A 15,047-nucleotide genomic window follows, 5' to 3' on the forward strand; every position below is an offset into this window, starting at 1 on the left:
ATTTTTATATGAAAAACTTCTTTTGCCCATATCTCCTAAACTAAGCGTCCTAGAGCGAAAAGGACTTTAATTCGTGACCACCCCCAAAAAATTGAAAAATCCTCCCAAAACCTAAAAAATTGAAATTTTTATACGAAAAACTTCTTTTGCCCATATCTCCTTAAATATGCGTCCTAGAGCGAAAAGGACTTTAATTCGTGACCACCCCTAAAAAATTGAAAAATCCACCCAAAACCTAAAAAAATTGAAATTTTTATATGAAAAACTTCTTTTGCCCATATCTCCTAAACTAAGCGTCCTAGAGCGAAAAGGACTTTAATTCGTGACCACCCCCAAAAAAATGAAAAATCCACCCAAAACCTAAAAAAATTGAAATTTTTATATGAAAAACTTCTTTTGCCCATATCTCCTAAACTAAGCGTCCTAGAGCGAAAAGGACTTTAATTCGTGACCACCCCCAAAAAATTGAAAAATCCACCCAAAACCTAAAAAATTGAAATTTTTATATGAAAAACTTCTTTTGCCCATATCTCCTAAACTAAGCGTCCTAGAGCGAAAAGGACTTTAATTCGTGACCACCCCCAAAAAATTTAAAAATCCACCCAAAACCTAAAAAAATTGAAATTTTTATATGAAAAACTTCTTTTGCCCATATCTCCTAAACTAAGCGTCCTAGAGCGAAAAGGACTTTAATTCGTGACCACCCCCAAAAAATTGAAAAATCCACCCAAAACCTAAAAAAATTGAAATTTTTATATGAAAAACTTCTTTTGCGCATATCTCCTAAACTAAGCGTCCTAGAGCGAAAAGGACTTTAATTCGTGACCACCCCTAAAAAATTGAAAAATCCACCCAAAACCTAAAAAAATTTAAATTTTTATATGAAAAACTTCTTTTGCCCATATCTCCTTAAATATGCGTCCTAGAGCGAAAAGGACTTTAATTCGTGACCACCCCCAAAAAATTGAAAAATCCACCCAAAACCTAAAAAAATTGAAATTTGTATATGAAAAACTTCTTTTGCCCATATCTCCTTAAATATGCGTCCTAGAGCGAAAAGGATTTTAATTCGTGACCACCCCCAAAAAATTGAAAAATCCACCCAAAACCTAAAAAAATTGAAATTTTTATATGAAAAACTTATTTTGCCCATATCTCCTAAACTAAGCGTCCTAGAGCGAAAAGGACTTTAATTCGTGACCACCCCCAAAAAATTGAAAAATCCACCCAAAACCTAAAAAAATTGAAATTTTTATATGAAAAACTTCTTTTGGCCATATCTCCTTAAATATGCGTCCTAGAGCGAAAAGGACTTTAATTCGTGACCACCCCCAAAAAATTGAAAAAATCCACCCAAACCTAAAAAAATTGAAATTTTTATATGAAAAACTTCTTTTGCCCATATCTTCTAAACTAAGCGTCCTAGAGCGAAAAGGACTTTAATTCGTGACCACCCCCAAAAAATTGAAAAATCCACCCAAAACCTAAAAAAATTTATATTTTTATATGAAAAACTTCTTTTGCCCATATCTCCTAAACTAAGCGTCCTAGAGCGAAAAGGACTGTAATTCGTGACCACCCCCAAAAAATTGAAAAATCCACCCAAAACCTAAAAAAATTGAAATTTTTATATGAAAAACTTCTTTTGCCCATATCTCCTAAACTAAGCGTCCTAGAGCGAAAAGGACTTTAATTCGTGACCACCCCCAAAAAATTGAAAAATCCACCCAAAACCTAAAAAAATTGAAATTTTTATATGAAAAACTTCTTTTGCCCATATCTCCTAAACTAAGCGTCCTAGAGCGAAAAGGACTTTAATTCGTGACCACCCCCAAAAAATTGAAAAATCCACCCAAAACCTAAAAAAATTGAAATTTTTATATGAAAAACTTCTTTTGCGCATATCTCCTAAACTAAGCGTCCTAGAGCGAAAAGGACTTTAATTCGTGACCACCCCTAAAAAATTGAAAAATCCACCCAAAAAACTTCTTTTGCCCATATCTCCTTAAATATGCGTCCTAGAGCGAAAAGGATTTTAATTCGTGACCACTCCAAAAAATTGAAAAATCCACCCAAAACCTAAAAAAATTGAAATTTGTATATGAAAAACTTCTTTTGCCCATATCTCCTTAAATATGCGTCCTAGAGCGAAAAGGATTTTAATTCGTGACCACCCCCAAAAAATTGAAAAATCCACCCAAAACCTAAAAAAATTGAAATTTTTATATGAAAAACTTCTTTTGCCATATCTCCTAAACTAAGCGTCCTAGAGCGAAAAGGACTTTAATTCGTGACCACCCCCAAAAAATTGAAAAATCCACCCAAAACCTAAAAAAATTGAAATTTTTATATGAAAAACTTCTTTTGCCCATATCTCCTAAACTAAGCGTCCTAGAGCGAAACGGACTTTAATTCGTGACCACCCCCAAAAAATTGAAAAATCCACCCAAAACCTAAAAAATTGAAAAAAATTTAAATTTTTATATGAAAAACTTCTTTTGCCCATATCTCCTTAAATATGCGTCCTAGAGCGAAAAGGATTTTAATTCGTGACCACTCCAAAAAATTGAAAAATCCACCCAAAACCTAAAAAAATTGAAATTTGTATATGAAAAACTTCTTTTGCCCATATCTCCTTAAATATGCGTCCTAGAGCGAAAAGGATTTTAATTCGTGACCACCCCCAAAAAATTGAAAAATCCACCCAAAACCTAAAAAAATTGAAATTTTTATATGAAAAACTTCTTTTGCCATATCTCCTAAACTAAGCGTCCTAGAGCGAAAAGGACTTTAATTCGTGACCACCCCCAAAAAATTGAAAAATCCACCCAAAACCTAAAAAAATTGAAATTTTTATATGAAAAACTTCTTTTGCCCATATCTCCTAAACTAAGCGTCCTAGAGCGAAAAGGACTTTAATTCGTGACCACCCCCAAAAAATTGAAAAATCCACCCAAAACCTAAAAAATTGAAAAGAATTGAAATTTTTATATGAAAAACTTCTTTTGCCCATATCTCCTAAACTAAGCGTCCTAGAGCGAAAAGGACTTTAATTCGTGACCACCCCCAAAAAATTGAAAAATCCACCCAAAACCTAAAAAAATTAAAATTTTTATATGAAAAACTTCTTTTGCCCATATCTCCTAAACTAAGCGTCTTAGAGCGAAAAGGACTTTAATTCGTGACCACCCCCAAAAAATTGAAAAATCCACCCAAAACCTAAAAAAATTGAAATTTTTATATGAAAAACTTCTTTTGCCCATATCTCCTAAACTAAGCGTCCTAGAGCGAAAAGGACTTTAATTCGTGACCACCCCCAAAAAATTGAAAAATCCACCCAAAACCTAAAAAATTGAAATTTTTATATGAAAAACTTCTTTTGCCCATATCTCCTAAACTAAGCGTCCTAGAGCGAAAAGGACTTTAATTCGTGACCACCCCAAAAAGTTGAAAAATCCACCCAAAACCTAAAAAATTGAAATTTTTATATGAAAAACTTCTTTTGCCCATATCTCCTAAACTAAGCGTCCTAGAGCGAAAAGGACTTTAATTCGTGACCACCCCCAAAAAATTGAAAAATCCACCCAAAACCTAAAAAAATTGAAATTTTTATATGAAAAACTTCTTTCGCCCATATCTCCTAAACTAAGCGTCCTAGAGCGAAAAGGACTTTAATTCGTGACCACCCCCAAAAAATTGAAAAATCCACCCAAAACCTAAAAAAATTTAAATTTTTATATGAAAAACTTCTTTTGCCCATATCTCCTAAACTAAGCGTCCTAGAGCGAAAAGGACTTTAATTCGTGACCACCCCCAAAAAATTGAAAAATCCGACCAAAACCTAAAAAAATTGAATTTTTTATATGAAAAACTTCTTTTGCCCATATCTCCTAAACTAAGCGTCCTAGAGCGAAAAGGACTTTAATTCGTGACCACCCCCAAAAAATTGAAAAATCCACCCAAAACCTAAAAAAAATTGAAATTTTTATATGAAAAACTTCTTTTGCGCATATCTCCTAAACTAAGCGTCCTAGAGCGAAAAGGACTTTAATTCGTGACCACCCCTAAAAAATTGAAAAATCCACCCAAAACCTAAAAAAATTGAAATTTTTATATGAAAAACTTCTTTTGCCCATATCTCCTTAAATATGCGTCCTAGAGCGAAAAGGACTTTAATTCGTGACCACCCCCAAAAAATTGAAAAATCCACCCAAAACCTAAAAAAATTGAAATTTTTATATGAAAAACTTCTTTTGCCCATATCTCCTTAACTATGCGTCCTAGAGCGAAAAGGATTTTAATTCGTGACCACCCCCAAAAAATTGAAAAATCCACCCAAAACCTAAAAAAATTGAAATTTTTATATGAAAAACTTCTTTTGCCCATATCTCCTAAACTAAGCGTCCTAGCGCGAAAAGGACTTTAATTCGTGACCACCCCAAAAAAATGAAAAATCCACCCAAAACCTAAAAAAATTTAAATTTTTATATGAAAAACTTCTTTTGGCCATATCTCCTTAAATATGCGTCCTAGAGCGAAAAGGACTTTAATTCGTGACCACCCCCAAAAAAAATTGAAAAATCCACCCAAAACCTAAAAAAATTGAAATTTTTATATGAAAAACTTCTTTTGCCCATATCTCCTAAACTAAGCGTCCTAGAGCGAAAAGGACTTTAATTCGTGACCACCCCCAAAAAAATTGAAAAATCCACCCAAAACCTAAAAAAATTGAAATTTTTATATGAAAAACTTCTTTTGCCCATATCTCCTAAACTAAGCGTCCTAGAGCGAAAAGGACTTTAATTCGTGACCACCCCCAAAAAATTGAAAAATCCACCCAAAACCTAAAAAATTGAAATTTTTATATGAAAAACTTCTTTTGCCCATATCTCCTTAAATATGCGTCCTAGAGCGAAAAGGACTTTAATTCGTGACCACCCCCAAAAAATTGAAAAATCCACCCAAAACGTAAAAAAATTGAAATTTTTATATGAAAAACTTCTTTTGCCCATATCTCCTAAACTAAGCGTCCTAGAGCGAAAAGGACTTTAATTCGTGACCACCCCCAAAAAATTGAAAAATCCACCCAAAACCTAAAAAAATTGAAATTTTTATATGAAAAACTTCTTTTGCCCATATCTCCTAAACTAAGCGTCCTAGAGCGAAAAGGACTTTAATTCGTGACCACCCCCAAAAAATTGAAAAATCCACCCAAAACCTAAAAAAATTGAAATTTTTATATGAAAAACTTCTTTTGCCCATATCTCCTAAACTAAGCGTCCTAGAGCGAAAAGGACTTTAATTCGTGACCACCCCCAAAAAATTGAAAAATCCACCCAAAACCTAAAAAAATTTAAATTTTTATATGAAAAACTTCTTTTGCCCATATCTCCTAAACTAAGCGTCCTAGAGCGAAAAGGACTTTAATACGTGACCACCCCAAAAAATTGAAAAATCCACCCAAAACCTAAAAAAATTGAAATTTTTATATGAAAAACTTCTTTTGCCCATATCTCCTAAACTAAGCGTCCTAGAGCGAAAAGGGCTTTAATTCGTGACCACCCCCAAAAAATTGAAAAATCCACCCAAAACCTAAAAAAATTGAAATTTTTATATGAAAAACTTCTTTTGCCCATATCTCCTAAACTAAGCGTCCTAGAGCGAAAAGGACTTTAATTCGTGACCACCCCCAAAAAATTGAAAAATCCACCCAAAACCTAAAAAAATTGAAATTTTTATATGAAAAACTTCTTTTGCCCATATCTCCTAAACTAAGCGTCCTAGAGCGAAAAGGACTTTAATTCGTGACCACCCCCAAAAAATTGAAAAATCCACCCAAAACCTAAAAAAATTGAATTTTTTATATGAAAAACTTCTTTTGCCCATATCTCCTAAACTAAGCGTTCTAGAGCGAAAAGGACTTTAATTCGTGACCACCCCCAAAAAATTGAAAAATCCACCCAAAACCTAAAAAAATTGAAATTTTTATATGAAAAACTTCTTTTGCGCATATCTCCTAAACTAAGCGTCCTAGAGCGAAAAGGACTTTAATTCGTGACCACCCCTAAAAAATTGAAAAATCCACCCAAAACCTAAAAAAAATTGAAATTTTTATATGAAAAACTTCTTTTGCCCATATCTCCTAAACTAAGCGTCCTAGAGCGAAAAGGACTTTAATTCGTGACCACCCCCAAAAAATTTAAAAATCCACCCAAAACCTAAAAAAATTGAAATTTTTATATGAAAAACTTCTTTTGGCCATATCTCCTTAAATATGCGTCCTAGAGCGAAAAGGACTTTAATTCGTGACCACCCCCAAAAAATTGCAAAAATCCACCCAAACCTAAAAAAATTGAAATTTTTATATGAAAAACTTCTTTTGCCCATATCTCCTAAACTAAGCGTCCTAGAGCGAAAAGGACTTTAATTCGTGACCACCCCCAAAAAATTGAAAAATCCACCCAAAACCTAAAAAAATTGTAATTTTTATATGAAAAACTTCTTTTGCCCATATCTCCTAAACTAAGCGTCCTAGAGCGAAAAGGACTTTAATTCGTGACCACCCCCAAAAAATTGAAAAATCCACCCAAAACCTAAAAAAATTAAAATTTTTATATGAAAAACTTCTTTTGCCCATATCTCCTAAACTAAGCGTCCTAGAGCGAAAAGGACTTTAATTCGTGACCACCCCCAAAAAATTGAAAAATTCACCCAAAACCTAAAAAAATTGAATTTTTTATATGAAAAACTTCTTTTGCCCATATCTCCTAAACTAAGCGTTCTAGAGCGAAAAGGACTTTAATTCGTGACCACCCCCAAAAAATTGAAAAATCCACCCAAGACCTAAAAAAATTGAAATTTTTATATGAAAAACATCTTTTGCGCATATCTCCTAAACTAAGCGTCCTAGAGCGAAAAGGACTTTAATTCGTGACCACCCCTAAAAAATTGAAAAATCCACCCAAAACCTAAAAAATTGAAATTTTTATATGAAAAACTTCTTTTGCCCATATCTCCTTAAATATGCGTCCTAGAGCGAAAAGGACTTTAATTCGTGACCACCCCCAAAAAATTGAAAAATCCACCCAAAACCTAAAAAAATTGAAATTTTTATATGAAAAACTTCTTTTGCCCATATCTCCTTAAATATGCGTCCTAGAGCGAAAAGGATTTTAATTCGTGACCACCCCCAAAAAATTGAAAAATCCACCCAAAACCTAAAAAAAATTGAAATTTTTATATGAAAAACTTCTTTTGCCCATATCTCCTAAACTAAGCGTCCTAGAGCGAAAAGGACTTTAATTCGTGACCACCCCCAAAAAATTTAAAAATCCACCCAAAACCTAAAAAAATTGAAATTTTTATATGAAAAACTTCTTTTGGCCATATCTCCTTAAATATGCGTCCTAGAGCGAAAAGGACTTTAATTCGTGACCACCCCCAAAAAATTGAAAAAATCCACCCAAACCTAAAAAAATTGAAATTTTTATATGAAAAACTTCTTTTGCCCATATCTCCTAAACTAAGCGTCCTAGAGCGAAAAGGACTTTAATTCGTGACCACCCCCAAAAAATTGAAAAATCGACCCAAAACCTAAAAAAATTTAAATTTTTATATGAAAAACTTCTTTTGCCCATATCTTTTTTTTCGTGACCACCCCCAAAAAATTGAAAAATCCACCCAAAACCTAAAAAATTGAAATTTTTATATGAAAAACTTCTTTTGCCCATATCTCCTTAAATATGCGTCCTAGAGCGAAAAGGACTTTAATTCGTGACCACCCCCAAAAATTGAAAAATCCACCCAAAACCTAAAAAAATTGAAATTTTTATATGAAAAACTTCTTTTGCCCATATCTCCTAAACTAAGCGTCCTAGAGCGAAAAGGACTTTAATTCGTGACCACCCCCAAAAAATTTAAAAATCCACCCAAAACCTAAAAAAATTGAAATGTTTATATGAAAAACTTCTTTTGCCCATATCTCCTTAAATATGCGTCCTAGAGCGAAAAGGACTTTAATTCGTGACCACCCCCAAAAAATTGAAAAATGCACCCAAAACCTAAAAAAATTGAAATTTTTATATGAAAAACTTCTTTTGCCCATATCTCCTAAACTAAGCGTCCTAGAGCGAAAAGGACTTTAATTCGTGACCACCCCCAAAAAATTGAAAAATCCACCCAAAACCTAAAAAAATTGAAATTTTTATATGAAAAACTTCTATTGCCCATATCTCCTAAACTAAGCGTCCTAGCGCGAAAAGGACTTTAATTCGTGACCACCCCAAAAAATTGAAAAATCCACCCAAAACCTAAAAAAATTGAAATTTTTATATGAAAAACTTCTTTTGCCCATATCTCCTAAACTAAGCGTCCTAGAGCGAAAAGGACTTTAATTCGTGACCACCCCCAAAAAATTGAAAAATCCACCCAAAACCTAAAAAAATTGAAATTTTTATATGAAAAACTTCTTTTGCCCATATCTCCTAAACTAAGCGTCCTAGAGCGAAAAGGACTTTAATTCGTGACCACCCCCAAAAAATTGAAAAATCCACCCAAAACCTAAAAAAAATGAAATTTTTATATGAAAAACTTATTTTGCCCATATCTCCTAAACTAAGCGTCCTAGAGCGAAAAGGACTTTAATTCGTGACCACTCCCAAAAAATTGAAAAATCCACCCAAAACCTAAAAAAATTGAAATTTTTATATGAAAAACTTCTTTTGCCCATATCTCCTAAACTAAGCGTCCTAGAGCGAAAAGGACTTTAATTCGTGACCACCCCCAAAAAATTGAAAAATCTACCCAAAACCTAAAACAATTGAAATTTTTATATGAAAAACTTCTTTTGCCCATATCTCCTAAACTAAGCGTCCTAGAGCGAAAAGGACTTTAATTCGTGACCACCCCCAAAAAATTGAAAAATCTACCCAAAACCTAAAACAATTGAAATTTTTATATGAAAAACTTCTTTTGCCCATATCTCCTAAACTAAGCGTCCTAGAGCGAAAAGGACTTTAATTCGTGACCACCCCCAAAAAATTGAAAAATCCACCCAAAACCTAAAAAAATTGAAATTTTTATATGAAAAACTTCTTTTGCCCATATCTCCTAAACTAAGCGTCCTAGAGCGAAAAGGACTTTAATTCGTGACCACCCCCAAAAAATTGAAAAATCCACCCAAAACCTAAAAAAATTGAAATTTTTATATGAAAAACTTATTTTGCCCATATCTCCTAAACTAAGCGTCCTAGAGCGAAAAGGACTTTAATTCGTGACCACTCCCAAAAAATTGAAAAATCCACCCAAAACCTAAAAAAATTGAAATTTTTATATGAAAAACTTCTTTTGCCCATATCTCCTAAACTAAGCGTCCTAGAGCGAAAAGGACTTTAATTCGTGACCACCCCCAAAAAATTGAAAAATCTACCCAAAACCTAAAACAATTGAAATTTTTATATGAAAAACTTCTTTTGCCCATATCTCCTAAACTAAGCGTCCTAGAGCGAAAAGGACTTTAATTCGTGACCACCCCCAAAAAATTAAAAAATCCACCCAAAACCTAAAAAAATTGAAATTTTTATATGAAAAACTTCTTTTGCCCATATCTCCTAAACTAAGCGTCCTAGAGCGAAAAGGACTTTAATTCGTGACCACCCCCAAAAAAATTGAAAAATCCACCCAAAACCTAAAAAAATTGAAATTTTTATATGAAAAACTTCTTTTGCCCATATCTCCTTAAATATGCGTCCTAGAGCGAAAAGGACTTTAATTCGTGACCACCCCCAAAAAATTGAAAAATCCACCCAAAACCTAAAAAATTGAAATTTTTATATGAAAAACTTCTTTTGCCCATATCTCCTAAACTAAGCGTCCTAGAGCGAAAAGGACTTTAATTCGTGACCACCCCCAAAAAATTGAAAAATCCACCCAAAACCTAAAAAAATTGAAATTTTTATATGAAAAACTTCTTTTGCCCATATCTCCTAAACTAAGCGTCCTAGAGCGAAAATGACTTTAATTCGTGACCACCCCCAAAAAATTGAAAAATCCACCCAAAACGTAAAAAAATTGAAATTTTTATATGAAAAACTTCTTTTGCCCATATCTCCTAAACTAAGCGTCCTAGAGCGAAAAGGACTTTAATTCGTGACCACCCCCAAAAAAATTGAAAAATCCACCCAAAACCTAAAAAATTGAAATTTGTATATGAAAAACTTCTTTTGCCCATATCTCCTAAACTAAGCGTCCTAGAGCGAAAAGGACTTTAATTCGTGATCACCCCCAAAAAATTGAAAAATCCACCCAAAACCTAAAAAAATTGAAATTTTTATATGAAAAACTTCTTTTGCCCATATCTCCTAAACTAAGCGTCCTAGAGCGAAAAGGACTTTAATTCGTGACCACCCCCAAAAAATTGAAAAATCCACCCAAAACCTAAAAAAATTGAAATTTTTATATGAAAAACTTCTTTTGCCCATATCTCCTAAACTAAGCGTCCTAGAGCGAAAAGGACTTTAATTCGTGACCACCCCCAAAAAATTGAAAAATCCACCCAAAACCTAAAAAATTGAAATTTTTATATGAAAAACTTCTTTTGCCCATATCTCCTTAAATATGCGTCCTAGAGCGAAAAGGACTTTAATTCGTGACCACCCCCAAAAAATTGAAAAATCCACCCAAAACCTAAAAAAATTGAAATTTTTATATGAAAAACTTCTTTTGCCCATATCTCCTAAACTAAGCGTCCTAGAGCGAAAAGGACTTTAATTCGTGACCACCCCCAAAAAATTGAAAAATCCACCCAAAACCTAAAAAAATTTAAATTTTTATATGAAAAACTTCTTTTGCCCATATCTCCTAAACTAAGCGTCCTAGAGCGAAAAGGACTTTAATTCGTGACCACCCCCAAAAAATTGAAAAATCCACCCAAAACCTAAAAAAATTGAAATTTTTATATGAAAAACTTCTTTTGTCCATATCTCCTAAACTAAGCGTCCTAGAGCGAAAAGGACTTTAATTCGTGACCACCCCCAAAAAAATTTAAAAATCCACCCAAAACCTAAAAAAATTGAAATTTTTATATGAAAAACTTCTTTTGCGCATATCTCCTAAACTAAGCGTCCTAGAGCGAAAAGGACTTTAATTCGTGACCACCCCTAAAAAATTGAAAAATCCACCCAAAACCTAAAAAAATTGAAATTTTTATATGAAAAACTTATTTTGCCCATATCTCCTTAAATATGCGTCCTAGAGCGAAAAGGATTTTAATTCGTGACCACCCCCAAAAAATTGAAAAATCCACCCAAAACCTAAAAAAATTGAAATTTTTATATGAAAAACTTCTTTTGCCCATATCTCCTTAAATATGCGTCCTAGAGCGAAAAGGATTTTAATTCGTGACCACCCCCAAAAAATTGAAAAATCCACCCAAAACCTAAAAAAAAATTGAAATTTTTATATGAAAAACTTCTTTTGCCCATATCTCCTAAACTAAGCGTCCTAGAGCGAAAAGGACTTTAATTCGTGACCACCCCCAAAAAATTGAAAAATCCACCCAAAACCTAAAAAAAATGAAATTTTTATATGAAAAACTTCTTTTGGCCATATCTCCTTAAATATGCGTCCTAGAGCGAAAAGGACTTTAATTCGTGACCACCCCCAAAAAATTGAAAAATCCATCCAAAACCTAAAAAAATTGAAATTTTTATATGAAAAACTTCTTTTGCCCATATCTCCTAAACTAAGCGTCCTAGAGCGAAAAGGACTTTAATTCGTGACCACCCCCAAAAAATTGAAAAATCCACCCAAAACCTAAAAAAATTGAAATTTTTATATGAAAAACTTCTTTTGCCCATATCTCCTAAACTAAGCGTCCTAGAGCGAAAAGGACTTTAATTCGTGACCACCCCCAAAAAATTGAAAAATCCACCCAAAACCTAAAAAAATTGAAATTTTTATATGAAAAACTTCTTTTGCCCATATCTCCTAAACTAAGCGTCCTAGAGCGAAAAGGACTTTAATTCGTGACCACCCCCAAAAAATTGAAAAATCCACCCAAAACCTAAAAAATTGAAATTTTTATATGAAAAACTTCTTTTGCCCATATCTCCTTAAATATGCGTCCTAGAGCGAAAAGGACTTTAATTCGTGACCACCCCCAAAAAATTGAAAAATCCACCCAAAACCTAAAAAAATTGAAATTTTTATATGAAAAACTTCTTTTGCCCATATCTCCTAAACTAAGCGTCCTAGAGCGAAAAGGACTTTAATTCGTGACCACCCCCAAAAAATTGAAAAATCCACCCAAAACCTAAAAAAATTGAAATTTTTATATGAAAAACTTCTTCACCCCCAAAAAATTGAAAAATCCACCCAAAACCTAAAAAAATTTAAATTTTTATATGAAAAACTTCTTTTGTCCATATCTCCTAAACTAAGCGTCCTAGAGCGAAAAGGACTTTAATTCGTGACCACCCCCAAAAAATTGAAAAATCCACCCAAAACCTAAAAAAATTGAAATTTTTATATGAAAAACTTCTTTTGCGCATATCTCCTAAACTAAGCGTCCTAGAGCGAAAAGGACTTTAATTCGTGACCACCCCTAAAAAATTGAAAAATCCACCCAAAACCTAAAAAAATTGAAATTTTTATATGAAAAACTTCTTTTGCCCATATCTCCCTAAATATGCGTCCTAGAGCGAAAAGGATTTTAATTCGTGACCACCCCCAAAAAATTGAAAAATCCACCCAAAACCTAAAAAAATTGAAATTTTTATATGAAAAACTTCTTTTGCCCATATCTCCTTAAATATGCGTCCTAGAGCGAAAAGGATTTTAATTCGTGACCACCCCCAAAAAATTGAAAAATCCACCCAAAACCTAAAAAAAAATTGAAATTTTTATATGAAAAACTTCTTTTGCCCATATCTCCTAAACTAAGCGTCCTAGAGCGAAAAGGACTTTAATTCGTGACCACCCCCAAAAAATTGAAAAATCCACCCAAAACCTAAAAAATTGAAATTTTTATATGAAAAACTTCTTTTGCCCATATCTCCTTAAATATGCGTCCTAGAGCGAAAAGGACTTTAATTCGTGACCACCCCCAAAAAATTGAAAAATCCACCCAAAACCTAAAAAAATTGAAATTTTTATATGAAAAACTTCTTTTGCCCATATCTCCTAAACTAAGCGTCCTAGAGCGAAAAGGACTTTAATTCGTGACCACCCCCAAAAAATTGAAAAATCCACCCAAAACCTAAAAAAATTGAAATTTTTATATGAAAAACTTCTTTTGCCCATATCTCCTAAACTAAGCGTCCTAGAGCGAAAAGGACTTTAATTCGTGACCACCCCCAAAAAATTGAAAAATCCACCCAAAACCTAAAAAAATTGAAATTTTTATATGAAAAACTTCTTTTGCCCATATCTCCTAAACTAAGCGTCCTAGAGCGAAAAGGACTTTAATTCGTGACCACCCCCAAAAAATTGAAAAATCCACCCAAAACCTAAAAAATTGAAATTTTTATATGAAAAACTTCATTTGCCCATATCTCCTTAAATATGCGTCCTAGAGCGAAAAGGACTTTAATTCGTGACCACCCCCAAAAAATTGAAAAATCCACCCAAAACCTAAAAAAATTGAAATTTTTATATGAAAAACTTCTTTTGCCCATATCTCCTAAACTAAGCGTCCTAGAGCGAAAAGGACTTTAATTCGTGACCACCCCCAAAAAATTGAAAAATCCACCCAAAACCTAAAAAATTGAAATTTTTATATGAAAAACTTCTTTTGCCCATATCTCCTTAAATATGCGTCCTAGAGCGAAAAGGACTTTAATTCGTGACCACCCCCAAAAATTGAAAAATCCACCCAAAACCTAAAAAAATTGAAATTTTTATATGAAAAACTTCTTTTGCCCATATCTCCTAAACTAAGCGTCCTAGAGCGAAAAGGACTTTAATTCGTGACCACCCCCAAAAAATTGAAAAATCCACCCAAAACCTAAAAAAATTGAAATTTTTATATGAAAAACTTCTTTTGCCCATATCTCCTTAAATATGCGTCCTAGAGCGAAAAGGACTTTAATTCGTGACCACCCCCAAAAAATTGAAAAATCCACCCAAAACCTAAAAAAATTGAAATTTTTATATGAAAAACTTCTTTTGCCCATATCTCCTTAAATATGCGTCCTAGAGCGAAAAGGATTTTAATTCGTGACCAACCCCAAAAAATTGAAAAATCCACCCAAAACCTAAAAAAATTGAAATTTTTATATGAAAAACTTATTTTGCCCATATCTCCTAAACTAAGCGTCCTAGAGCGAAAAGGACTTTAATTCGTGACCACCCCCAAAAAATTGAAAAATCCACCCAAAACCTAAAAAAATTGAAATTTTTATATGAAAAACTTCTTTTGCCCATATCTCCTAAACTAAGCGTCCTAGAGCGAAAAGGACTTTAATTCGTGACCACCCCCAAAAAATTGAAAAATCCACCCAAAACCTAAAAAATTGAAATTTTTATATGAAAAACTTCTTTTGCCCATATCTCCTTAAATATGCGTCCTAGAGCGAAAAGGACTTTAATTCGTGACCACCCCCAAAAAATTGAAAAATCCACCCAAAACCTAAAAAAATTGAAATTTTTATATGAAAAACTTCTTTTGCCCATATCTCCTAAACTAAGCGTCCTAGAGCGAAAAGGACTTTAATTCGTGACCACCCCCAAAAAAACTAAACTAAGCGTCCTAGAGCGAAAAGGACTTTAATTCGTGACCACCCCCAAAAAATTGAAAAATCCACCCAAAACCTAAAAAAATTGAAATTTTTATATGAAAAACTTCTTCACCCCCAACAAATTGAAAAATCCACCCAAAACCTAAAAAAATTTAAATTTTTATATGAAAAACTTCTTTTGTCCATATCTCCTAAACTAAGCGTCCTAGAGCGAAAAGGACTTTAATTCGTGACCACCCCCAAAAAATTGAAAAATCCACCCAAAACCTAAAAAAATTGAAATTTTTATATGAAAAACTTCTTTTGCGCATA

Source organism: Haematobia irritans, chromosome 5, assembly GCF_050003625.1.
Source record: "Haematobia irritans isolate KBUSLIRL chromosome 5, ASM5000362v1, whole genome shotgun sequence".
Classification (NCBI taxonomy): Eukaryota; Metazoa; Arthropoda; class Insecta; order Diptera; family Muscidae; genus Haematobia; species Haematobia irritans.